This window comes from Lissotriton vulgaris, chromosome 2_1 (assembly GCF_964263255.1).
Source record: "Lissotriton vulgaris chromosome 2_1, aLisVul1.2, whole genome shotgun sequence".
Taxonomy (NCBI): domain Eukaryota; kingdom Metazoa; phylum Chordata; class Amphibia; order Caudata; family Salamandridae; genus Lissotriton; species Lissotriton vulgaris.
This window is the reverse complement of record NC_141687.1, coordinates 1,909,727,032-1,909,754,178: the sequence shown is the minus strand read 5'-3', so window position 1 is coordinate 1,909,754,178 and position 27,147 is coordinate 1,909,727,032. Positions and strand designations below refer to the sequence as shown.

Sequence of the window (27,147 nt, the reverse complement as noted above, 5' to 3'; positions counted from 1 at the left end):
TACACCAATTGTGCCTCTTTCAGCACCTCTGTTGCTTCTTTCGGCACCCCTCCTGCCTCTTTCTGTAGCTCTCTTGCATCTTTGTGCACCTCTCCTACCCTTTTCTGCACCCTTCTTGCCTCTTTTTGCACCTGTTTGTTCTTTCTGCACTTCTCTTCCTTCCTTCTGCACCCATCCTGCCTCTTTTTTACCTCTCTTGCCTCTTTGTGCACCTCTCCGACTTCTTTCTGTACCCCTCTTGCCTTATTTTGTACCTCTGTTGGTTCTTTCTGCACTGCTCTTGCTTCTTTCAGCAATTCTCTTGCCTCTTTCTGCACTTCCCCTGCTTGTTTCTATAACTCTCTTGCGTCTTTCTGCACCCCTTTCTGTTGCCTCTTTCTGCATCTCACTTGCTTCTTTTTGTACCTCTGTTAGTTCTTTCTGCACTGCTCTTGCTTCTTTCAGTAATTCTCTTGCCTCTTTCTGCACTTCCCCTGCTTGTTTCTGTACCTCTCTTGCCTATTAATTTAACTCTCCTACCTCTTTGTGCACTCCTCTTGCCTCTTTCTGTACCTCTGTTAGTTCTTTCAGCACTACTCTTGCTTCTTTCTTCATAACTTTTGCAAATGTATGTATCCCTCTTACCTTTTTGTACCCCTCTTCCCTCTTTCTGTACCTTTCTTGCCTGTTTCTCCACTTCTTGCCTCTTTCTGTACCTCTGTTCCTTTTTATGTACCCATCCTGCCTCTTTCTGTACCTCTCTTGCCTCTTTGTGCCACTCTCCTATGTCATGCTGCACCCCTCTTGCCTCTCCTCATACATGTTAGGTCTTTCAGCACTGCTCGTGCTTCTTTCTGCTCCTCTTTTGCAAATTTCTTTATCCCTCTTGCCTCTTTCTGCACCCTTCTTCCCTTTTTCTCTTGCTTCTTCTCTTGCTTCTTTCTGCACTTCTCTTGCCTCTTTCTGTACCTTTCTTGCCTCTTTCAGCACCTCTGTTGCTTCTTTCTGCACTTCTCTTGCTTCTTTCTGCACCCCTTTTACCTTTTTGTGCATCTCTCCTGCCTCTTTCTGCACCTCTTTTGTTTCTTTCTGCACTTTTCTTGTTTATTTCTGTACCCGTCTTGCCTCTTTCTACACCACTCTTGGTTCTTGCTGCACTGCTCTTCTTTCTGCACCTTTCTTGTACATTTCTGCACCCCTCTTGTTTTTTTATGCATCCCCCTTCCTTCTTTCTGCAATTCCCTTGCCTTGGTCTGCTGCCCTGTTCCCCTTTTCTGCACGTCTTTTATCTGTTTCTGTGACTCTCTTGCCTCTTTGTGCACCCTTCTTCCCTCTTTGTACATCTCTCTTGCCTCTTTGTGTACTTCTCTTTTCCTCTTTCTGCACCCTTCTTGCCTCCTTCTGCACCTCTGTTGCTTCTTTATGCACTTCTCTTGTTTTTCTCTGCATCTCTCTTGCTTTTTTCTGCACGCCTCTTGCCTCTTTCTGCACATCTTTTGCTTCTTTCTGTACTTCTGCTTCTACCTTTTTGTACACAATTATAATAAGTATGCTGTTTGAAACACAGGTATTCAAATATTTGTATCTTTCTTTTTATGTAATGTGTCACTAGGTAAAAGCTGAGACACGCGCATGCATACCTTCACAAACTTGATCAGACTTACAACAGTGATATGCTTAGGATTGCTGATTTATATTTGGTAGGCCTAACATTCTGAGCAGTCGATGAATGTTGAACCTTCAAGAGAAAAGTGAGGTTTATGACATCTTGGGAGACGGATTAGTGATTAGGCTTATTTGTATGAGTCTGTTGTAAGGTACAGTCAAAGTAGGCCTCTTTCTGGACTTCTATTGTCTCTTTCTGCACTTCTCTTGCTTCTGTCTGTGCCTTTCTTCCTCTTTCTGTAGATGTCCTACCTATCTAGGCATAGTTAGAAATTAGCATTTAAATAACCTTAAAAATTCACTGAAAAAACAGAGGTTTCAAGGAAGTTATAGTTAGGGATTAGCATTTAAAAAAACCTTAGAAAATCACAGAAAAAAACATAGGTTTCAAGGATATTATAGTTAGAAATTAGAATTTAAAAATCCTTGAAAATTCACAGAAAAAACTATAGGTTCCAGGGTCGTTATAGTTAGAAATTAGCATTAAAAAAACATTTGAAATTCAATGAAAAAAACAGGTTTCTTTTAAGCAAGAGCAGGGAAACCTGCTCTCGCTTCAAGAAAGCAAAACAGAATTGCTTTTGAGCAAGGGGAGCTGCTCAAAAGCAATAGTGGCGTGTTGTAAATTACGGGATTAAATCCCCTTGAATCCTGAGGGTCCGTGTGGGCCAACTAGCCCACTAGGTTCCTCCAGTATGCGCATCAGAGCTGTGTTGCACAGAGGTGGTCTGAGGCCATACCCCTTTTTACAGCTCTCTGCAATGCAGCTCTGTGGTGCTTACTGGCGGTACCTGGTGGGCTAGTTGACCCCCAGTGATCCTCAGGAATCAAGGGGACATAATCCTCCAATTTACAACACCCCAGGGGGTGCATTTGCACAGTGGTGCAGGGAGGGGGCCTGGCCTGACATAACAAGTGTGCAAACGCGCCCCCTGGCACATTGTAAATTGGGGCATTAAGTCCCCTTCAATCCTGAGGGTCCTTAGGGGCCAACAAGCCCACTAGGGACCTTCAGTAAGCACCACAGAGCTGTGTTGCAGAGAGGTAGTCCGAGGATATGCCCCTTTTGACACCTCTCTGCAACTCAGCTCTGTGGCATTTACTGGAGGTACCTAGTGGGCTAGTTGGCCCCCAGGGACCCTCAGGATTCAAGGGGACTTAATCCCCCAACTTACAATGCACCAGGGGGCGTGTTTGCACAGATGAGCAGGGAGGGTGCGGGCCGGATATAATAAGTTAGCAATCCTGCTGCGTGGGATTTACTGGAGGTATTAAAAAGTTTATTTTATTTTTCCATTGTATCCATACAAAATTCCTGTTACCTTTGCTAAATCCCTCACAATGGGATTGCTAAAAGGTGTTTGGAGGCCACGCACACCTTTCTCCTCCACTCTGCAAAAGCAACTGCTATGTTATAGTTAGAAATTAGCAGTTAAAAAACCTTTGAAATTCACTGAAAAAAAGACATAGGTTTCAGGGACATTATAGTTAGTTGGACATTTCACTCATACAAAACCAGAGAAACTCTGGCGTTATAGTTAGTTCAGATAACTATAACTCGCGCCCCCACAATGCACTGCTGATGACGTCACGTATTATATCATTCATGACATTGTCAGTGATATCACTGATGACATCACTGATAACATCTCAAATGACATCACTGATGACATCATCCATGTGAAAATTGAATGCACCTCCTCACACCCTAATATAACCTTTGATACACCCACTGTAAAATACACAGACTACCATTTTTGAAACCATAGGCACATCTATACCAGTTACTACATACGCACTCACTTACCCATACAATCACTCATACATTAGGGGTGGGAGGACGTCGCGTAATGGACTTTCGTGGAGAGGCACGGAAATTGAACCAATTTTCGTGCCTCTCCGCAAATTTTCATTACGTGGCACCCGCCGCCCGCCCGCCTCCTGGCCGCCTCCCACCCGCCTCCCGCCCACAATATTAAACAGATTAAAGCCAGGAATGCGCATGCGCAGGCCCCCGCACATGCACAGTTTCAAGAAGAAGGCGCGATAGACCAGGAAGAGATGTCTCCATGATAAGGTAAGTGTTTTAAATCTTATTTCAGGCTTTAATCTGTTTACTATTGCGGGCGGGAGGCGGGTGGCGGGCAGGCGGTGGGCGGCCAACTTCCGTTTTGCCCCAGAGTGTGCGAAAATTTGACCCGTTTTACCGCCTTCTCTGCGGAAGGGGCAAATTTCCGCACATTCCGTGGGCGGAATGGAAATGTCCACCCACCCCTATCATACATACAGTCACTCATCAATACAACACTATCATATGTACTCATACACCTATACAGACACTAACATACCGCCACTAATCCAGAGTTACTCACACATCTAGTCAGCCATGCAAATAATCAATTACACTTCCATTTACTCACCTACACAGTTATATACACACCACCTCACTTATTCATACAGATACTAACGCATACTTACTCTCTTATACAATCACTGATACAAGTATAGAATGTCTGACAAAATATCAACGGACAGAAAATCGACCTACAAAACTATCTACTCAGAAATATCGAAGTCCAATGTACATAAAGGTACGTACAAAAATATAGAGCAAAAAGGTATAGTTGTCAAAAATATCGATGTTAAAAATATCTTTTTTTACATGTTTTATTAATAAAGTAAAAGTAAGTAAATAATACATATAATTAAAAGAAATATAGTTAAAAATATTAAAAAATGTATAAATAACTAATACATATAATGCTAAAAGTAATTAAACATATACATATAAATTATTATATATACTTACTCCACATATTGCAGCATTAGGGAAAGCTTTGGATAGCGTCTGGGTAAAAATTACTATTCCCACTCCAGAGTGAGTGCAATAGTAGGAAAAGCGCAGGATAGCATAGGGGTTAAAATTACTATTCCAATCCCAGTTAGTGCAACAGTTTGGAAAGTGTTGGATAGTGTAGGGGTAAAAATTACTATTCCCACTCCTGTGAGTGCAACAGCAGGGAACGTGTTGGATAGCTTTAGGGATAAAAATTACTTTTCCCACTCCAGTGAGTGCAAAAGTAGGGAAAGTGTTGGATAGCGTAGGGGTAACAATTTGTATTCCCACTCCAGTGAGTGAAACAGTAGGGAAAGTGTTGGATAGTGTAGTGGTAAAAATTACTATTTCCACTCCAGTGCGTGCAACAGTAGGGAAAGCGTTGGATAGTGTAGGGATATAAATTACTATTCCCACTCCAGTGAGTGCAGCAGTAGGGAAAGCATTGGATAGCGTAGGAGTAAAAATTACTATTCCCACTCCAGTGAGTGCAACAGTAGGAAAAGTGTTGGATAGCGTAGGGGTTAAAATTACTATTCCAACTCCAGTGAGTGTAACAGTGTGGAAAATGTCAGATAGCGTAGGGGTTACAGTTACATATTTATCAATTAAATATATTTTTTAAAATAAATAACATATTAATAATGAATTAACAAAAAAAAATAATGAATGCCAATGAAAATAAATTAATATTTACTTCCCACACTATTACCCCTTTAACACACAACACACAACACACAGCACATACAAAATACACAATTAATGCTATTATCAAATAATCAATTCATAAACATTAATAGTAAATTCTGTATAATTAATATAATTATAAATTAATCAATTAATAATGAATTAACAATAAATTAATAATCAATAACAATAAATAAAAGCTGAATAATTAATTAATTTAATTTAAATACTTCCCACCCTATTCCCCTAAAAACCCACAACCCACTATACATAAATAATAACATAATTAATGTAATTATCAATTGAACACTTAATAAAAATGAATTACCAATTAATATTGAATTAGCAATAAATTACTTAACAATAACAATAAATAAAAATGTGTTTTACATTAATTATAATTACTATAATTATAAATTAACCAATTAATACAAATTAATTTCCAATTGATTATTAATTGACAATTGATAACCAATAACAATGAATAAAAAGTAATAATACATTTATTATAATTAATACAGTTATAAATTAACCAATTAATAAATATTAATTACCAATTATTAATCAATTGACAATTAATTAATAATCAAAAACAATAAATATAAACATATTAATGAATTACTTATAATTAAATTACTTCCTACCCTATTCTCTTACAAACACACAACCTGCTCTGATACTAAAACGCAAATTTACTTTAACAAAATGACTAATTTCTAAACATGTATTTCAAAATTTATGAAAATACATTTAAAAAAAGGTTAAACATACATATAAAATACATACTAAAATACATATCACAAAAAATCAATATTTTTGACAACTATATTTTTGCTAATGATATTCCTTACTTCGGTATTAAAAAAAATTATATTACTTACCTTAAGGTTGATATTTTGGTCAACAATATTCCTGACTTCGATATTCTGTCCCTACAATATTTAAAACTCGATATTAAGGCAGGTCGATATTTAAAAATAGATATTTTGACTGTGCGCCACAAGTACACACTTATCCATACAGCCACTCTCACAATCACTGACTCTCATGTATAGTCATTTATATACTCCAACTCTCACACACACTGCCTTTTACATATGTAGTTACTTGGACATGTACCACTTAGACATCTATTCACTCACCAACACACCCATACACACACTCACCCACCCATACAGCTGTTTCCACGTGCACTCTTGAACCCATACACCCAGTGAATCAACCACTCACACATCTATGCACAGAGTCACATACCTCCCACCTACCCACACACTCAGGCACCCATATAAATACTCAGGCAACCAATCGATAACCCATATAGACACTCATGTAGCACCTGGCCAACCCATGCAGCAGCGTACACAACAACAGACAGACTAATACAGCTATTCACACAGTTTAGTCACTAACCCATGCATTCAGTAAGACATATTTAAACACTCACTAATACAGTCAGTTACGCACCTGCTAAATCCTCCATCCAGACACTTATACACCCACTCATTCTTTAAAATACCTTGGCATATTTATAAAATGTATTTAAACTTCATAGAAACACAGTCACTGGATGATGTCATCAGTGATGTCATCAGTTATGTCATTTGAGATGTCATCAGTGATGTCACTGACCATTTCATGAATGATGTAATATGTGACATCATGAGCAGTGCATTGCGGGGGTGTGAGTTATAGTTAGCTGTACTAACTATAACGGCGGAATTTCTCTGGTTTTGTACGAGTGAAATGTCCAACTAACTATAATGTCCCTGAATCCTATGGTTTTTTCAGTTAATTTCTAAGGTTTTTAAATGCTCATTTCTAACTATAACGTGCCTGAAACCTATGGTTTTTTCAGTGAAGTTCAAAGGTTTTTTAAATACAAATTTCTAACTATAACCTCCCTGAAACCTATGTTTTTTTCAGTGAATATATATATATATATTATATATATATATATATATATATATATATATATATATATATATATATATATATATGTGTGTGTGTGTTTTTGAGAAGATTTAAGATTTGACAAACAGTGTCAAAGTTATTAGCAAACCAAAAAATCTATTTTCTATGGAAACACAGTCCTAACGTCATAACTACATGTACACAGGGATCACTGCCACTGTGTTTTATGTGTGTATCTGTGTGTTTGAGTATATGTGGGGGTAAAAAATGACAATATCAATAGTGCATCATTCATTGTAAATTCCCCACATATATCTAGGCAATTAGACAGTCATTACAGATCATAAACCATATTTGCAGCATTGTCCAGTGCCTTAAAGCACAGATCCAGCATGTGTAAGTTATGGAGGGAAGGACAAGAGTGAAAGAAAAACAGCATGAGGGAGAAAATATGCGATTAAAATCAGCACAAATTGTTTCTGGAAGTCACGCATCTCTGAGCTCTGATCAAAAATAATGCCACATCTGCCTCACAAACAAGCTTAGGCAACATAAGGAAGGAACAGCTGCAGTCATGCTTAGCAGAGAAATAAGCATTCAATCTACTCTAGCAGTTTGCTTTGCTGTTTTTGAACTTCAGTGCGAGTGTCTAAAACAGAGACAAGGCTTTTCGAAGTGAAAGGGTTTTACTCCATAATCATGTGTTGCAAAAGCAGTAGAAGCCATTTTCTAATGAATAAAAGAGAGGGAGAGAAAGAAAGAGAGCGAGTGTGAACATGCATACATATGTGTTCGTGGGTGGTAGTGTTTGTGTGGGTGGTACTGTGTGTGTGAGTGTGCTTGAGCGTGTGTGTGTGCTTGTGTGTGTGTGTATGTGTGTTTCCATTCCATAGTTGTGGAGTTCCAAAGTGGTGAGTCTTCTTAGCATAAATCTGTTATGCATGATTTCCATCCTCTTCATCACGAATCGTTTTCCTTCTTCATGCAAAAAAATCTTTTTTTACTGTGTCCCCTTTTCTTCTTCTCAAAATTACATTCTATACAAGTGCTCTGTTTATCTTTGGAGACTCATATGCATTATGTAAAAACAAAAATAAAGAATTACCCTTGTATTAAGTAGAGGAACAGTTCATCATTGGAAGCCAAAATTTGGTATTTCATAAAGTTGGAGTACCTCAGTCAAATATTTGTGAGCGTGTTCATGCAGTCTGCGTTCCTTATGTAGAGATCTGGCATATGCTCTTAGTCAGTGCTGCTATTTCAGAACAGGAGTGATGTGGTAGCAACTTCATAGACATCAAATCAGATGAGCAGGTCTCAATGATGGCCCTTTGTGGTTCATTCACTGGTTGAGAACTCCACATTTATCTCCCTACAGCAACCCAGACATGTCGAAAGGGATCATCTAGGTTAGTGGATTTTAACCTTTTGACTTCTGTGAACCCCCACGTATTCATTACTGTAACCCGGGGACTCCCACTGAATCAGTATTGAAATCCAGGGGCCTCCATTGAGTCATTATTAGAAGGCGGGGACTCCGTGTAAGCATTTTTGATGTTTTGAACCACAAAACAACACACACAAAATACAGAAACAACCATTCATCAAGCAAACACACAAATGTTGAAATATTTAATTTAATTCACAAACAAACATAACAAAAAATCAAACTTTTACATTTAAGGAGGAAGGTTGGAGATTTTGTAAATTAAAATGAGCACACTCATCATCCATGCATTTGTACTGCTGCAAATTAATCCTAGAATACTAACTTAATTTCTAGCTCCAATTTCAAATTCCTTCACACTTATAGAACACTTGAAAATGTTTTTTTTTTCTATGTATTTACACTTTATTAATGTGTTAATATCACACAATTTTCTGAACAGTTCCAGCCCACCTGAGAATGCTTTGCAGACCTTCGTGGGACCCCAGACCACAGGTTACTAAACACTGGTCTAGGTTAAACAGATAATCCAGTTTGATTGGGGCAGTCAGGGAAGCAACCTCAACAGGAGGCACAGATCGTAGATGGTGGTGTTTTAGTGATGTTTTTGCTTTAAAAGTAAAAAGATGGGTCTTAATTTAACAACGCTCCTAAAATGAGGATGTATGGGTGTGCAGATCTCAGGGTTGATTACCAGCCAAACGGTCATCTTTAATGCAGTGAGATCAGAAGGGCCAACAAGACATCCTACATCTTTGATAAATTGTGGCGCACTGGTTTGGTTGCTTGCCAAACCATGGCTGCTGTCATTTGACCGTCATTGGTCACAATGGAGTAACATTTTAACATGGATGCTATGCACTAGAAAGAATGTATCTAGTTAAGTTATTTACATAGAAGTGTGTATGGAAATCTGGAAATATGAATGGAAGACAGTCATATGACCCCAAGCTGACAGGCTTAAAAGCATGGTGTGGCACTTTCTTTATCACATCACATGTTATGACATCTTCATTGTTTTGTGAGAAATAGTATGCATTTTGAATTTTCCTCACAAAAACACGTATTATGTCACTCTAACATCACTGATTGGTTTTCTAAATATATATATATATATATATATATATTAAAGCGATTAGGTGACTGCATACAGGTAATGAGTCTAAAACGACCTTCCACTGACACCCTACTTCAGATTGAGGAAACTGACGGATGGGGTGGGGCTTTCTTCATTCAACTCTCCATCCTCTTGAATACATTGGTGAAGGAGCTCATACTCAGAGGCGTACCGCAAAATGATGCCTCTCCTGCAAAGTGTGGTGAGGGGGTCATGAGTCTCCCCTGTCTCACATTAATTGGCCTTGTGCTGAATGTTGCCCCCTGAAGCATTGGGGCACCCATGTGCTGCAGGGGCCTCTGTTACGCCCCTGCACATTCCAATTCAACATCGCTTGAAATGTTTAAACACACTGCACCTAGCCATGTGACTTGGAAATAAAGCATGGACCATTGAACACACTCTGCATACTCCGAACAGTGCTCCAATGTCAGACTGTAATAAGAGGAAGGAGTCCCAGTACTCAGAGAACAATTTACAAGGCAAAAAATAAAAATAAATCAATCAAGAAACAAATCTGTTCACATTGTTTTAATCACAATGTGAATGTTTATAGCAAATATATAAATTATCTCAACACGTAAACATAGTTTGCGTAGTGCCCCAAATATAGTGGAGAGACAAGGGAGGGGGGAGTGATCCTGTGAGGAAGTAGTGAAGGGAAAGAGGAAGAAAATTTTGTAGTGACAATTAAATCAGTAAATATACATCATTTGTCCATGCTACACAGTGTGTGTAGAAATGGGGACCACAAGGTTCAATTTGTTATTTCCACATAACAGCATACTCCACAAAGTTCAAATAATGAAGGCGTTAGGGCGTGGAGTTGATAATACGAATAGTTGTCGACGTTTCGACCCTCTATTATGCAGGTAGAGTTGCTATCCTTGCTGTGGGGTCTTCATCAGGACAGGGGTGGGGACACACCTATTCAATGTAAATATATAAATTAACCAACCATACGCATACTAATTGTGTGGCGTATGAATACACTTGCTCTAATTTTATGGTACAATAGTGATTTTGTCCCCTACCACTTCATGCTAGTACTGATGTGCTTTCCCTTTGGAATAATATAGGGATTCATTTCCCATTATTAATTTATATATTTACATTGAATAGGTGTGTCCCCACCCCTGTCAGAGGTAGCCATCCATTTTGTTGGGGGCACTGACTGGAATATAGGTTGCGTCTGTCACCAGCCTAATTTTTTAGCCCATTCACAGACTTGAGTTGAGATGGGATGCAGCATGAAGTGAGTGTGATCATGGTGCTTAGGAATCTTCAGTAATTCTGTTCCCTGTGACTACACCAGGCCAGGACCATCAAATGTTTCTGTTGCCCCTGGCAAGAGAAAGACTTTCTTTAAGAAGCACCCACAAATACCTCCGTTCTCTGTTGAGGGAATGAACCTCAGACGGTGTGTTTGCTTCTAAGCAGTGCAGTGAGGACCACAATGGAGACTTCATTGTCATTGCACAACATAGAATAGTACGCAATAGAATGCAAAAATAACGTGCTTTGATTGAGACCTGCCATGCTCTACATGCCACTAATCCATCCTTTCTAGATTAAAACCATTTATTTTCTCAGACTTTTCAGACTCCTAATAGGTTGCCTTCATTGACTCAATATCATATGTCATACTGACTAAGGGTTTGAACCCAGTAGAAAGACATTTTTAAAACAGGAAAAGTGTAGCATTGCAGAGAAATGAGAAGTGACGGAATTCATCTGTGGGGAGGTGGAGTGGATTTTCCTCGCCTATATAGAAATTTCTATGCATAGATTACCTGAAGCCATATTATACAATGTTTCCTGGGGGTGAAAGGGCGTGCCACCCTCTTTTGTACCTCTCGGGCACAGTGGTACTACAGAGGGGGCCACCGATGCTTCCGTAATACTGATAGCGCTGGCACATTGTGCCGGTACTATCATAAGAGGGTGTTCCCTCTTTTGCATGGGGCTTTCGCTCCAAGCAAATGAGGCATTCGCCGTGTCTTCCCGCCCGAGTTGTATTATGGACACAGGCGCAGAGGCACACTGAAAATACGCCACAAAAAGGTGGTCCACTGAAAGTGCGCATCCCAAAGGCAGCCCTCTTGGGGGAGAACGGCTGCTTCCTTTGTTCTGTGGAGGTGTCACGGCATGGAATGTGCATTTGCCGTGAAAAGCCTTCAAACAATTAGCTGGAAACCTACTCTCTGCAGGGGTTTTCAATTAATTGTGTGAACACCGTTCGACATCGGCTCCTCACCAGGTGACCGCATGAAGCCAGCTGATATCATGTAAAACATGGTGGCGCCATTGTGACTTGAAAGGAATGCAAAGACAAAGACGGGATAGATTTCTTAAGTGCAATCGCTATCGTCCATGTCAAAAAACACGGAACTGCACTTAAGATTTCCCTGATGAAGGTGCATGGGGCACCGAAATGCATTGGAGAATTAAAGTTTGGCATAAATGTCTCTACAGTATCATGTGAAGAAAACATGAGGAATTCATTTGGAAGAAAGCAATAAATTTAAATTTGGAAGTAAAGTTGAAATTAATTAAAAAGAAAAAGTTTGAACATGGTTTGCTGAAGTTTCAGCATCAACTTGTGCCCGGGGAGAGAGGACTATGGTTTAATAGTCCTTCTACACTTGTATTTGTGGGCGGCCCACATGCTGTACTGGGAGTGGCATGTGGTAGTTCTGTGGAAATTCCCTTTTGGAAGTGCAGGAAAGCAACGAGTATGGAGAACGCTGGTGGAGGCAAGTTGTATTATTTCTGGGCAGCATTGCGTGATGCGCAAGAGGAGTGTGGATGCAGTATAGCATGTTGTGTGATTTCGGATGTCACTTGAGACATTTCAGAATGGCGACACACGTCTTTAGCAGTTCCCGTTGGTTTCCTTTGATTTGATTTTTTTGCCTGGCAGGCGTCACTGCATTGGGAGTTTTTGTGAGAGGCTACAAACAGACTTGAGAGTAAAGGTGCATTGAAAATGATGCAAAGACGTTTCAGAGTCAGGGATCTTATTGTGAGCTCTGCCATGTGGTCAGAACTGCAGGTGGGTGGCGCCCATGCAAATTTAGAATTTGGCCATGTGTCTACCTTGCTGATAAAGGCAATCTCATTCGCTTCTGAGAAGAGTATTGAGCCTTCTAGGCGCTTACGCTTGTCGAGCACGTGAGGCATTTATGATGAGGATGTCACAAGTGAAGGGATTGGCCCTTTGTTTGTATTGAGCAGTTCAAGCTTAAGCCAGAATCTCATGCCATCTCAGCAGCAGAGGAAGCATGGTGCTCTTTGCGCCATTGAAAGAAATCTTACTTATCCAGCTACTGCAGACTTTGTAGTTTCTATACTTGTGTTCTGCAGTTAAGAAAAAGGAAGGAACGGTTTTGTGTGACTTAAAAATCCTATTCACTTCGATTTCATGAAATATAATGCTGCTGGGACTTTATGAGTGCTGTGTGGTGTTTTCTTGCGCAGCAGTGAGCATGGTTTGCTCTTCTGTATCAGCATGTTAAATGAATGTGCCTATTGCGTGCAGATCAAGTAATTAGCAGAGGCTTAGTGATCCTTCCAAATCTTAAGGCCTGATTTAGAATTTAGTGGCAGGGTTACTCTGTCACGAACATGAGGGATAGCCTGTTCTTATAAGTCCATTATATCCTATGGCACTTGTAATACAGCGGACTGTACTTCTTGTTATTCATTATATTATATTTACAACTCTAAAGGGCTAATGCAAATAAAAGTAGGGAACACCTGTGAAAAAACTGTGTATGATTTTGTAGTGTACATAGTGAGAGAGTGCTTGTGTGGATGCTGCCTGCATGTTGTTTTTTACAAGATACCATCATTTACAATGAATCGTCTCTAGGACAGTGAGTGGTGTATCTGCAGAGAATGAGAGTTGATTTTCTAATTTGCACAGTGTGTGGGTTTCCTGCAACATGCAAGTTCCGTCAAAGGTCTGGGGTTAGCCAAGAAATTTTTATACTGCTAAAATTATATTTATGACATACTTATTTGTAAAGACTTTCATCCAAGCCTCTATTTACACTGTGTCATCCACATTTTTCTTCCACATACTCCAGCATACTGAATGAGTTGTTTTTTAGTCTACTTCAAGCATAAGCTAACTTCGTTGTGAGTGCCTGCATTCTGCCCTTTTACGAGGAGCATATGCAGAAATAAAATAGTTCCCCTGAGTGTTAGTGACTACTGTGGGAATGATTGCTTTTTGAGACAAAACATATTTTTACTCTTAGCCAGTGTTAAAACACAACAGTACATTTTGAATAAACCATGACATGACAAAATAATTATTGTCAAAATCAAAAGTTGCACAGCCTATGACAGATGTATTAGCTTTCTGATTCTCCTTTGTGGTTAGCATGGCTAGTATGGTTAGTGTCATATAGGCAAAATGTATATATTGTAAAATATTCTGGGAGTTAGGACCTAATTACGACTTTTGCGGTCGGGAAGCAGGTCGCCACGCCAGCGCGCTGCTCCTAGGCTTGCACTTTTTTTTACACATCTTGACTGCTTTGGATAAAGACTGGATTGTTTGGTTGGTTATATTCAGAGTACTTGATTAAATAGAGGTTTGTTGCATTCTAGGAATTATCCCCTGAAAGTTCCGAAATGCATTGGGTTGTGTAAATAATGATGTCGAAAAGTGATATATTGAAGAATATAAGTCATATAGTGTGATGATTTACCACTATAGAATTGATGAATCAATATCAATACATGAAGATTGGATCAATTATCCTTGACTATATTGTTTTGATATATACTTACTTGCTCTGAACTAGCTCACACAGCGATAACCACTCCTACATTGTCCAAGGTGGGGAAGTTTCTCCCTTCCAGGAACGATGCATTCTGGCTTGATATACACACCTTTGATCAGTAGCTGATACCCACTTGCACCCAAATATTGTTTACAAGGATACTTATTTTTTATTTTTTTTATTTTTTTTTGTCCTCATTTACTGCCCATCTCACCTTGATGTACATTCTGATCGTCCGTACCCACACTCAGCGAACTGAAAGCCATAGGCGGCTAAGGATTTTAACCTCACCCACCTACCGACACTAAGACATGCTGATATGGGCACTCAAGGATCAGCCGAGATACCTCTAATTCACAAACTTCCAGAGTTAGATGGCCTCGTCTGAGAAGCTCCCCGATTGTATTGGGGATGATCCTGACCATGGGCTTAGAGTGTTCAGGCAGCATAATCATTGAAGCCAGGAGGGGAAAAAACAACAAAAAAACCACCCTCTCCAGGTCTCAACGTGTTTTCAGGATACTCCAAAAACGTCTCTTTTTTTGGCTGCCAGTTCTTAATAGATCCAGTTTAGAGGTCGCCAGGACCGAAGATTGCCATTCTAGAAAGGAAGGAGGGATAGGATCTGTCCATTTTATGCAGATTTGTCTCCTAGCCAGGAGCACAACATAAAAAAGTAAGGATCTTGCGTGGCCTCTGACATTCTCTTGAAGGCCAAAAAAGACCAGAGGAAAGTCAATAATAATCTGGATTCCAATAAGGTCCGTCATTAACTTGCCAAAGCTATCCCAGAAAGGAGCCAGAGCCAGAACATATGTAAATTCGAAGCCGAGGCCAAACCACATTTCTTGCAACATACGGGTAACTCTTTGTTAATTTTAGAAAGTTTCAGTGGGGTGAAGTAGACCCTGTGTATGGTGTATAAGTGATTCCTTTTCAGCCACGCGGGCTTTACTATAACATATAATAGAGTACACAAGACTTGCCACAGGGTATCGCACTCTTGGTCTGGCAAAACATTCCCCCATAAATCTTGAGCAAGTTTAACCTCTCCATCCACTGCGTCCAACACTGCCTGGTACCAAAAGGAAACTTCTTTCTTCCCTCGTGGTCTGGTCACGAGATTAAACTCTAAATCGCTACATTCCACCAATAGGCCGCACTTGGTAGTTTATACATGAGCCTGAACCCAGCAAGCCAGTTGAAGATATTTGAACCTAGAGAGACATGACCCTACCCTATCACTCAGCTGCTCTCAAGCTAATAGTGATCCATCTGAGATCAGATCACCCCAGACTTCCGGACCTGATTCCCTTAACGGGGCATCCAAACTGTCCCTCAGGCATTCTGGACCCCCGGTTGAGTCCCATAACAGGGCCATACTCGAAAAGTAACCCAAAGATACCGACCTCCTCAGGCCGACCCATGTTCTTGCCAGGCCCTGTAACACCTTCAGCCAAACTTTCTTAAAAACTTGACATCCCCAAACTTAAACAAAAAACCCTGTGTGCACCCTGAAGCATTGCTAAAAACAGCCCTCCTATCCAAATGTTAACCAGCATTTTTAAAAGCATACGAGCGTTAGATAATTGGAAGGCCCAAGCATAAAGCTGGATATCGGGCAGAGCCAGGTCCCCCATCTCCCTTCGTCATCTCAACTTTTTCCAGGCTAGTCTCGCAAATTTGTACCTCCAAACAATTTAATTAATCTCCCTCTGAATTTTATCAATTTGTAATTTATCAAAGTACAATGGGATGCAATTAAAAAGAAAAGAGATTTTAGGAAGTATTGACATTTTGGCCAAGTTTGCCCTGCCAATAATCGAGAGAGGCAACGAAGTCCAGGTCTTCATCAACTTCACACACTCTCTTGCAACCGCCGTCAAATTAATTTCCGCAATCTTGGCTATGTCTTGAACTATCTTAACCCCTAAATATCTCATGGTGGGGCTTATTTGATACTGATACTGATGCTGTGCAGCCACCTGATTCCAAACCATTACCTCCATTTTAGCCGTGTTGATTTCATACCCCGAGACTAATACGAAATTTTGAGCTTGACTGATGACAGCTGGGAAGGCCCTATTAAGGTCGGACGTGAAGATAAAAACATCATTGGCATACAGGGCTACCTTCCTCTCCCACTCTCCATATCTGAAAGACTGAATATTAATATCCTCCCGTAGTCGTTGGGCAAAAGGTTCGATGTACAGATCCAAAAGGAGAGGGGAGAGTGGGCAGCCCTGTCTAGTGCCCCTAGATATATCAAAGGGCGTCGTAAGACCACCGTTTACCAACAACCTAGCTGAAGGGCTCCTGTAAATAGATTGTACAGTGCGACAAAACTTCTCGCCAAGATTGAATTTTTTCAAGGCCTCCGACAGGTATAACCAATTTACCCTGTCGAAGGCATTGGTTGCGTCTAGAGTCATCGCTGCCAATGGAAGGGCGTATGAAGATGCCAGGTCTATTGCCCCGATAAGGTCGTAAGTTAGGTGTGATAACTGGCGAGCCTTCACAAAGCCCTTCTGATCAAGATGCAGGACATCCCCACCACGTACCCAGCCGTGCTGCCATAATGGATGTAAATATTTTATAATCAGCATTTAAAAAAGATATGAATCTGTAAGACCCACAGTTAGATGCCGCCTTCCCTGGTTTCAGTATTAATACTATAATGGCCTCGTTCCAAGAATCTGACGCGAACAGGCCTTCTTGCAAGATCTGATTGAAGAGTTTGGTCATAGTAGGAATAACTGATCCCCTATTACCTTATATATCTCGGAAGGCAAGCCATCTGGCCCTGCAGCCTTACCCCTCTTAGTTTTTACAATTGCCTCCTTACTTCCAGGCAGGAAATCTCTGGATCCAGATATCTTTGTTGCTCAGGGCTAAGAGAGAGAAGCGACATGCTCTCAAGCCACCTCTGGGCACTCTGACTATCAACTTTGCCAACCTATTGGTAGATATTCTGGAAAAAGGAACGAAAAGCATCACGGATTTCCTCATCCGTTGCGTAAGAACCCCTTTCATCTCTGCTCTATCGAATATAACTCCTTCCTCGGTTAGATTTACTCTTCCAAGCAAGGAGCTTGTCAGCTCCTTCCCTATATTCGAAGTGTGAGATCTTACTGGCTTCCCACCTTCGGAGAAGCCTGGTGTTTAGGATGCTTTCAAGCTGGGATTTCAAATCCCTGATCTTATCCCGCTTCTCCTGTAGGATTTCGGGAGGCATTGGAGCAGCCAGATCTACCTTTGCGTTCTTTAACCTATGCTCAATATCTGAGATCTCCTCCTTATATATTCTGTTCTTATAACAGGACCTGTTAGTAATTTGTCCCCGTAAGAAGGCTTTCAAAGAATCCCAGACTGAAGTGATTCGGGCAGTGCCCTCATTCACCTCTAAAAACCAAGACACTTCTTGTGAAAGATAAAGTTCTTCTTCCTTCTCCCTGAGTATAGCACGATTGAAAGACCAAGTCCTATTTGGACCAGGAGCTTGGCTTTTGGGAGTCAAGAGAACGCCAGAATGATCCGAGAGGTGGGGTGCCTAATATGCTACGTTCTTAACCAAGCTTCTTAGTGAGTAGCTTCCCAACACAAAGTCGATACGTGACTGGTGTCTATATTTAAAATTCCGATATGACACCCCCTGCCGCTGCCCAGATCTATCTCTCCAGATATCCACTAAGGTATACTGTTTCATAGCCCCCAACTTAGACAGGGCCACTGCCTTGTTAGATGGAGATTTATCCAATACAACATCCAAAACTATAATAAAGTCACCTGCAAGGACCATTAGTTCTGGAAAATCCAGTAAATGTGAAAATATGGTCTTTAAGCTAGAGGGGTCATGTTGTTTAGGGCTGTAATATCCAGTTAAAATTAGAAGGGTATCCATAATTAAGGTTTTAACAATCACCCACCTGCTATTTGGATCTTTCAAATGGGAGAAAACATGGGTCCTAGCTGACTTCTCAAAAATAATTGATACCCCACGAATATTTGCTGTTTGGTTTCTGCTAACATAGAAGTCCACCCAAGAATGCAGCTTTAACAGGGTAGTCATCTCCTCTTCCAGGAGATGAGTTTCCTGGAGGACAATGACCTGCGCCGTGGAGTCTCGTAAGTATTGTAATATCTTATCTCTCCTCGGCCTTGTGCGCAGGCCTTTGACGTTCCAGGAAAGAATCTATAGAGAGGTCATGGTGGCTCCAACTTCTCTCCCCTAACCAACTGTAGAATTTTAATTATTAATGCCCTCAGTGCCTTACCTATACCATTTATTTTAATTACAATTCTGGACAAATCTAAAATAGCGGAAATGAGGATTTTATTAAGAATTATAACCCTCCCTCCTCCCCCTTCCCTCCCTCAGTACCCCCCACCCATGGAGAACCCTACCCCCATTCATCCGAACAAATAGTCCAGATAGTGCAACCTGAGATTTCCACCCATAACCCCAACCTAAAGAAATAAGGCCACCCTGGAGTGCAAAACATAAGACCTCCACCTAGGCAACCCGCCTCACCACACCTATCCATAATGTGCCTCTTATTCCCCTAACCCTTATATACAACTGTAATTATAAACCTATCATTCTCTAAAAAGAGGGGAGGGGGGATGAAAAGTAGAACCAAATGTAGGTAAGAGGAAGGTAGGGGAGGGGAAGACCTGATCAAAACTAACCTGATCTTACTTATCTCATCACCCTCCCCCTTCTTCCCCCATTTTCTGAGGAAACCCTACCTATCCTCCCCAACCCTTTCCTAAACCAGCAAATACCTAAACTTATTTATAAATGTAAATCCTCACAAATCTGGGAATTAATCTAAAACTAATATCACCAACGGCTAATTTATGCATTAAGACGACTGTAAGTTTACAAGTAGGTCCTCAGCCTTCTGTACTGATCTTACATTGTACATTTTATTGTTAAACATAATCCTCAGGGAGGTGGGAAATTTAAGTTGGGCCACTGCTCCCAATTTTTTTAATTCATCCAACTTCCTCCCCATTTCCCATTGTCGATCTAAAGTGGCTCTAACCAGATCTGAATGGATCTGGAAGGGAAAATCCTTACCCCTCAGCGATTTAAGTTTGACAGAAAGATTCAAAACATTCTCTTTTACTGAATAGGTATGAAAAATAATAAGGATTTTCCTTGGCTTGGGATGGTTCGGGTTACGTCTAAAGGGGTCCCGATGAATTCTTTGGATATCCCTGTCCAGCTCCTTGGCAGTGATCTCTAAATCCAGTGATTCTTTTAACAGGTTTATCATAAAAGGTTTTAGATCACTCCCTTTGCTGCCCTCTAGAACTTTCAATACCTGTACGTTATTCCTGCCGGAGTTCTTCTCTACAATTTTCAGCCTGTCTCTCAATACACCCTCCTCTTTATTCAAGGCTGCAAAGTCCCCCTTCATGACATTCAGCTGACCAGTCAGTAACCCTACTTCAGATTGCATCGTTTTTGTCCTTACATTCAGAAGATCCACTTTTTTATCTAATGACTCACAGAAGCTTCTGACCTCCCCTTGATTTGAAGCTCTATTCCAACCCTTTTAACCTGCAAGCCTTCGTGGAACTGGGCGTCCTGGATAAACTGGACTTGAGTCTTCACCGGCCCCGACTCCGCCTTGGGCCTCTCCAGGCTGGCTTCTACTGCTGCTCCTTTAATGCCCCCCTAAGGAGACCGCGGGCCGCCACTCTGCGGCTCCTTCTCAACTCCAGTGCCGCAGACCCCCAGCGCGTGGAGGACAACGTGGAGAAAGAAGAACAAGTCCTGGTGTCCACTCAAGCAAAGCTGCAGAAGCTGGGGAAGCTGTCCTTGTCACCCTCTCCCACCCACTCTCCGTCCTGTCCAATGCACATCCGGTTTAGGCGGGCCTGTCTGGGAAAAACAAGGAAAAAGGCAAACAGGAGCCAGATAAGAGCTAGTGGTCGAAGTTGAGCCCCAACAAGCTCACGCAGGTGCTCATGCAGGAGGAAACCAGCCCGCAGGTGCCTCAGCCTTAATTACAGCCGCCACACTCGGCATTCATCTCCACCACTCTGCCTCAAAGGAGAATGTCTTCCGAAAAGCCGAAACAAGACACAACCCCCCCTCCCACCCCCCCACCCCTCCAAAAAAAAACTCCAAGCCCCGGGGTGAGTCTCACAGGATATCCCGTGGGCCGCACGGCCTCTGCAGCCCCCACTGCCCCGCCGCCTCGCAGTCTCACTGCAGCCTAGCCAGCTAAGCATCAAACGTTACAGTAATTGCCGCCCACCGTGGTGTATACGGGGAAAAAGAGGAGAGGGAAAACCTGGGAACGTACAGAGAAACAACAGCAGTAGGTAGGTTTTCCTGTTTCCAGATTACTTTACCAACGGTGGCACTCCGTTATGCAGTCAAACACGCAACGGGGAACAGATGAAGATCTGAGGTGCAGCGGCTACTCAGCGTGCAGCCGCCATGTTCTCCTGACTCCGCCCTACAAGGATACTTATTGTTCAACTTCTGTGCACCTTTAGGAGTGTGATTGTCTATTTTTTGGTTCAATGGATGCATTTTAGTGTCCGGTGTCTTGTGGTGTTAACCACAGTGGTGCTCTTGCCTTGTCTTAGGTCTCTCCACCTGAGGGTGTAATGCAGGGAAAGGAGTACGAGATGTATAGCATATGATAGGGAGCTATTAGCATAGCCCTCTCAATTCCACTGCCTTCCCAAGCTGCAATTACCCTCTTTTAATGAAAGAGATCAGCTGGTACACCCGGCAGATTTACTTTTATATTCTGTTTGGTTTTACATCAGACTGCTCCTTTCCTTTGTGTGAATGACTCACACCATTAACCTGCCTGCAATATGCATCTGGTCACTTTATAATAGACTTCTCCAAAGGTGTTTGCCGTTGGCAGAATGAAGGAGTGAGCGCCTGGGATTGTGATGAATAATTAAGACTAATGGTGTAAGGAAGTGTTTGAAATATTTCTTTTTGAGGTGAGCATCGGGAAGTCTGCTGCTCGGCTGCTTGATCCTTCAGAAGCCTAGCCTTCGGTGGTCTCACCTGGAGAGCTGTAATCCCGATGCTCCGACAGCGCAGGAGTTCTGCTGCCCGTGGACAGAAATTAAAGCTCAGACGAGGAGGGATACTGCTGGTTTCAGAAGACATTGTGCACGCTTCCAATAAGTAATTCTCCTGAAAAATCACATTTTCCACAGTACACCATTTTAGGGGCGAAATCAAGCCAGCACCTGTCGCTTCTTCTGTTCCTGGCGCGTGACATTAAGCTGGGTTGGCATAGACTCCCTGAGAACACGAGCAAAAGGTCCCTGCGCCAGCTGCTGCCGCACAAAACCCGGCGCATGCCACGCGGCGCCTGCGGTTTTGAAAGTGGCGGGAATTTAGGATTATATGGGACTGGAATGCTGGCATGGTATTTGCACCACATGTTAGTCGGCTGCCAATGCCATTTCTGCAGGAAGCGTCTATTTACAATCTCTTGTATGCACCTCAGCATAACTCCACTTGGTTTCCTTAAACTGGCATATTTTACATCTTACCATTTGGAGCACTTTACACAAAAATCTTGAGCCCCTCACTAGTTTGACTGGCGAATGTAGGAGCAGAAGGCCTGATACGAGAAAGGGATTAACACGCCTTATCCTCTCCCTCTGCTTGCAGTCAGAGGACTGGGTACCCAGCTGTGCTCACTGGCAAGGGAGGGGGCGCGAGCCTGTCACCACCAGCTGCTGTTTTCATACTGATAGCGTTGGACATTAATAGGTGCATGAAAATTAGTCAAGGCCATATTTTTTTGCTAATAGCCATGTGCAGCATAGTGAAAACACAATGCAGCAGCATTAATTCTTGTTTGGAATTCAGTGAATGACAAATATTCGCTCCTTTGATTTTCAGTTACCCCGACTACGGGGCTCTGCAGGTCACTAACATTTGGTGCCTCCATATCTGATTAAAAGCAAACCTCAGGATAGAGCAGTGCTGGAACTTGGAAATATTTACTTATCGAACCTATATATGTGGGATTAAAGTGTGGCAGAGAAAAGGGGTGGAGCTACAAGGGGTGGAGTAAGCACAGTAGAGTCTGACAGTGAATGTAAACATTTTATTTAAAGTAAAATCTGGAAAGCAGGTGACCTAACAGTAAATCCGCTCTAGTTTACTTAATTTGTCACAAAGGCGGCATTTAAAATATCTTATAGAGGTTAAACACCTGCTGCAGAGGTCTTCGTCTGCCCAGCAATTTTGAGGGGATAATAATGGTGGTAAGATAAATCTGGTGGTTAATAAAGTTCTGGGAGAGTTCTGTGTTTTTTTCAGTCACAGTTTTAACTCATAAAGTAGCATAGAGGGTTCATGTGCCTGCTGCATAATACATGCAACATGCAGATCACAGATTTGTATTTTATGTTGATAGGTAAAGGGCCACTGCTTTTCACACTGAGACCATTTTGTTACACTCAGTTCATACCTTGCAATGCTACAGTGATCTATTTACTGGCATCAAGAAAGTGCATGAAAACTACAAGTCATGGGTTTAGATCCTTATTGTTTTTTCTCTCAATCTATTGCTATTCTAAGATTGCAATGAAGGGTTCCTTTAAGAAGTATAACGTCTTGTTAGTCAGACAGCCCCAATGGCTGTGTTACATTTTATATCGTGACTTTTTGTTTCTCTAGACTATTCATTCTTAATATATAATGTTTACCAGTATGGGTGATGTGTGACTCTTACACGCCATAACCCTATTGTCTTACGTAGCATTTCCTGTACATTGATTTACACACTGGTATGATTTTTATGTATCTCAGTACATCCCTTAAAAAGCTCTGACACCTTGCACGGGGAAGAGAGCGTTATAAAATAAATACATTTATAAAAATTAATAGGTGCCATTTAAAACATTATTTGTGTAATTATTCATACAAACAGATACATCTATCTTGTATGTTTACAGTGCAAGCACATCACTTACATAGGGTGTTGTATAAAGTCAATAACCTGCCTCCAAGTCATAGTTTCTTTAAAGTAATTGTGAAATGATAAGCTGTGTGCCTTTGTTTCCTTCCACAGCATTTGTATCTAGGTGTTAGGCTCCAGGTGGCTCCTAGTCAAGATGATACTTGAACATAAGAAGGGCTGATGCCTTTTAAAATCAGGCCTTTATTTTGGGCCCAACTGGAAGTGAAAATAACAAATCCCCCTTGTGCTGCCTTATGATACCTTTCACAACAGAATACAGACAATGTACTGATTTATGTTCTGTGTCGGAAAATGACACCAGGACAAATTCTGCATATTTCCCTGGTAGGACAAATCCCAGATCCAGACCAAAAAAAGCTGACAGAAATTGGATCCAGCAGTATTCCCCTACTTTCCAGCACTGGGAGAGAGATATATGACAGTGAAAGAGATAATTAATCAAAGGATTGCTGTATGAGCTGGTAATCAAATACATTTATAAGCATGCAATGGTGCAGGGTGAGCAAAACACATCTTGGGAAGTGGACCCTGCATTTACACGGATGCATTTTCTGTGTTAGTCTATCGCACACATACAGTTTAGGTTCAAAAGGGGGGTAATCAGGGCTTTAAGTGGGATGAAAAAAATGGGGGTGTCTCAAAGGGATGTGGGCAGTGTAATTAAGGGCGTGGCTTAAAAAAATGTAAGCTAAAAATCTGTGCTAAGCATAGTGCACTGCCCGACTTGTAATTTGCTGTTCCTGTCATTGCATCCTGATATATGATACAACAAGTAATATCAGACCTACAACAAGACAGGACTATTGTCTTTGTCAATGGTTGATAGTTGCATAAGGTACATAAGCAGCAACTATGGCTTGTTGTACATAGTATTGGAAAAGCTTCCATTTAAAGCGCTGGTGACACCACAGGAATGTTGCTGCGCCCGAGTTTCAAAAAGAGAAGGGAAATCCAGAGAAAAAATACTCTCTTTAAAGGATTTCCCTTCCCATACAACGCTCACCTGGCATGATGTCATGCCTTAACCTCTCCACTAGTGAGTAGTGAACAGTGTGAGCATGCGCACATCGATGTGCCTGCTGTCACTGCAGTCCGGAAAATAACGGACCGCCTGTGGCAGGGCACAACACAGAGCCTGATAGTGACCCGTTTCGAGGCCCCCTTTAAAAAACTGCCGGTGCTCAGTCAGCACTGGTGAGACCCGGCCCACTTAATGTCCCGGGGGTAATCATGTACAATATTTAGGTAAAGCCATGCCTTTCAAGTTTCTTGGTGAGTCTCAATGTCACTAGCAAGTTCCTTCACCAGAGTTGCTGACTATTTTGTCATCCTGAAGATTCAGTTCCATATATTGCAATATCAAGAGCCTTCTCACCCCTTCCAAAAGGCTGCTAAGTCCTGGTTCAGTTTGTCATGCAGCAAGACAACATGTTATTCCTGAAAGCTTTCCCAGGCATTGGTGATAATGATCTTACATCTTTTCGTTATATTTTCATTAACAATTTTGTCCTTCACTATGAGTATTCTATTCTTGATTTTACTTTACGTATTTATCTCCAGCTAAACTTCGAAAGGTCCCTCGGAACAAGGAAGCTAAAAAGCATTCTTCAACTGCACTGTCCAATTGAGACAATAGTTGTTCAAAAGTTTATCTGTGGATGGTAAATACAGCAAACATATTTATCCACACAAACCCATTTTCCAGTTTTAATTTCTATATTCTGGCTATCTCATTTATGGCCCAAGGAGAAGTTATGAATGGATATTTTTCTCCCTCTTTCAAAGCACACCTTGGGTTAGAATATTCTGGGTCACTCAACGTATAAGTGGTGTCACTCCAAAGGATGGGAGTCTGACATCTCAGGTCTTCGTTACTTCTGTATGATGATGCTGGTGAAATATTTGAAGATGTTTATTTTTATGTTAGATTTGGTGTTTACCATTGAGTTGTACTTAACTTAAAAGTATCATATGCAATTTTAGTTTTTAGAGCTCCAAATAAGCGCTTGAAAGTATATCTGTGAATGCTACTGTTACGGCATGCTAAGGAGAACTCTAAGTCAATCACCAACTCCAACCTCTGAGATACAGCAAAGTGTTGCCATTGGACCTTTTTGACCGCTTTAGAGGGATACCCCTGCCTCCTACATGTCTCCCTCACTCATTTGTGGTTTTTAAAATGTTCTCCTCGAGAGGCCATTCAGATCTCGATCTAAATATGGCGAGTGAGCTGTGATTCGTTTACAGTTCTTGTGGGGAGATTCCATTTGCATCCTTATCTTTTATTTTTTTTATTTTTCTGAACAGAAATTAAGGCATATTTTTCATATGCTTATTTATCGTGTCCCGATGGTGACCTGCCACACTCTGATGAGGTTATCCGTGTACCCAGCAATCAAGGTCTGCCCATCAGCAGACCATACCAGCGAGGTGCATTGAGGTGGTTCAGCTTTGCTACTGTTGCTTATCACTTCCTGCTTCAGTTCATCCACAATAATATACCCCTCTACATATCAAATCTTGATGCTGGGGCCAGTGGCCGCAAACATCCAGTAGTGGTTGGGGCTAAAGCACAAAGCATTGATAGTGTCTCCACTATCTAGGGTGTACAGGAGCTTGCCCTCATTCAGATCCCACAGCATGGCCTGTCCGTCCTTTCCACCAGAGGCACAAAGCGAGCCGTCAGGGGAGACTGTGACCATGTTTAGGAAGCCAGTGTGTCCAATGTTGTTGGTCTTCAGCTTGCAGTTAGCCAAGTTCCACACCTTGATCATCTTGTCCCAACCGCAGGACACAATGATGAGGTTACTGCTGTTAGGCAAGAAGAGGACACAGGAAACCCACTCCGAGTGGCTCTACTCCTGCACGGTGTACTTGCATTCTCCAAGTGTGTTCCACAGTGGAGAAGTGTGGCTCACCGGTTAGAGGAGGCAGACCCAGAAGCAGAGGTCGGCCCGGGACCAGGGTTCAATTCCCGACGCGGCAGGGTTTGGAGCCCAAATGTCCACAGACCTGATAATTCTCGCTTCGGTGCCTACTCGAATCAGGGGTTCATGCTCTGCAACTCTGGGCAATAGCTTGCTCAATCTCCACTACGCCCTCCACGGCGGGATGCCTGGCTTTCACTTTGGGGGTGCCCAGCTGGGCTATCCCACAGGGAAAAACCAGGACGGGTTCCCAAAGCAAGCGCCGAGATACCCTTTGTGGTGATGCGTGCGCTATATAAGAAACTACATTACCAATTTTTTTACAGCTTAATGGTCTTGTCACGGGAGCCAGACACTATCTGACGGTTATCGGCGGAGAAGACAACACTCAAAGCTTCCATCCTTATACCATCTATCTGCTCAGGTATTCAGCTCTGACCTCTTGCTCTATGTCCAAGGCATGAGGTCATTAGCTGTGTGTTGCAGTTGGATGGTAAACCTCAGTGAGTCAAATCTCCATGTGCCCAACTCCTGCAATAGCGTCATCATGGTCCTACCAACCACCCCAATAAATGGTTACAGTGTGACTTGTGGCCCTTCTCACTATGGTAATGAAAGGTTTGTGGCAGCTGCAACATGGCAAACCAACCCTCAGCCTGTATGTATGGCAGGAGGAACCTTTGGAGCTACATGATCTATCCACCATGTCCAGGATCTTGCATGTAGCACTAGACAATTTTCTGCCTAAATCTTAAACATAAATGACTAATCCGGCATCCCGAAACCCCTATTGTT

General features: G+C 41.8%; 1 protein-coding gene and 1 pseudogene across 1 annotated transcript in view; one reads left to right on the top strand and one right to left on the bottom strand.

Moving 5' to 3' along the window:
• The window catches only part of ST8SIA2 (ST8 alpha-N-acetyl-neuraminide alpha-2,8-sialyltransferase 2), a 389,812-nt gene that overhangs the window by 225,136 nt on the left and 137,529 nt on the right, over positions 1-27,147 (top strand). The window lies entirely within an intron of this gene.
• On the bottom strand, positions 25,762-26,753 carry LOC147733501 (small ribosomal subunit protein RACK1 pseudogene; annotated as a pseudogene).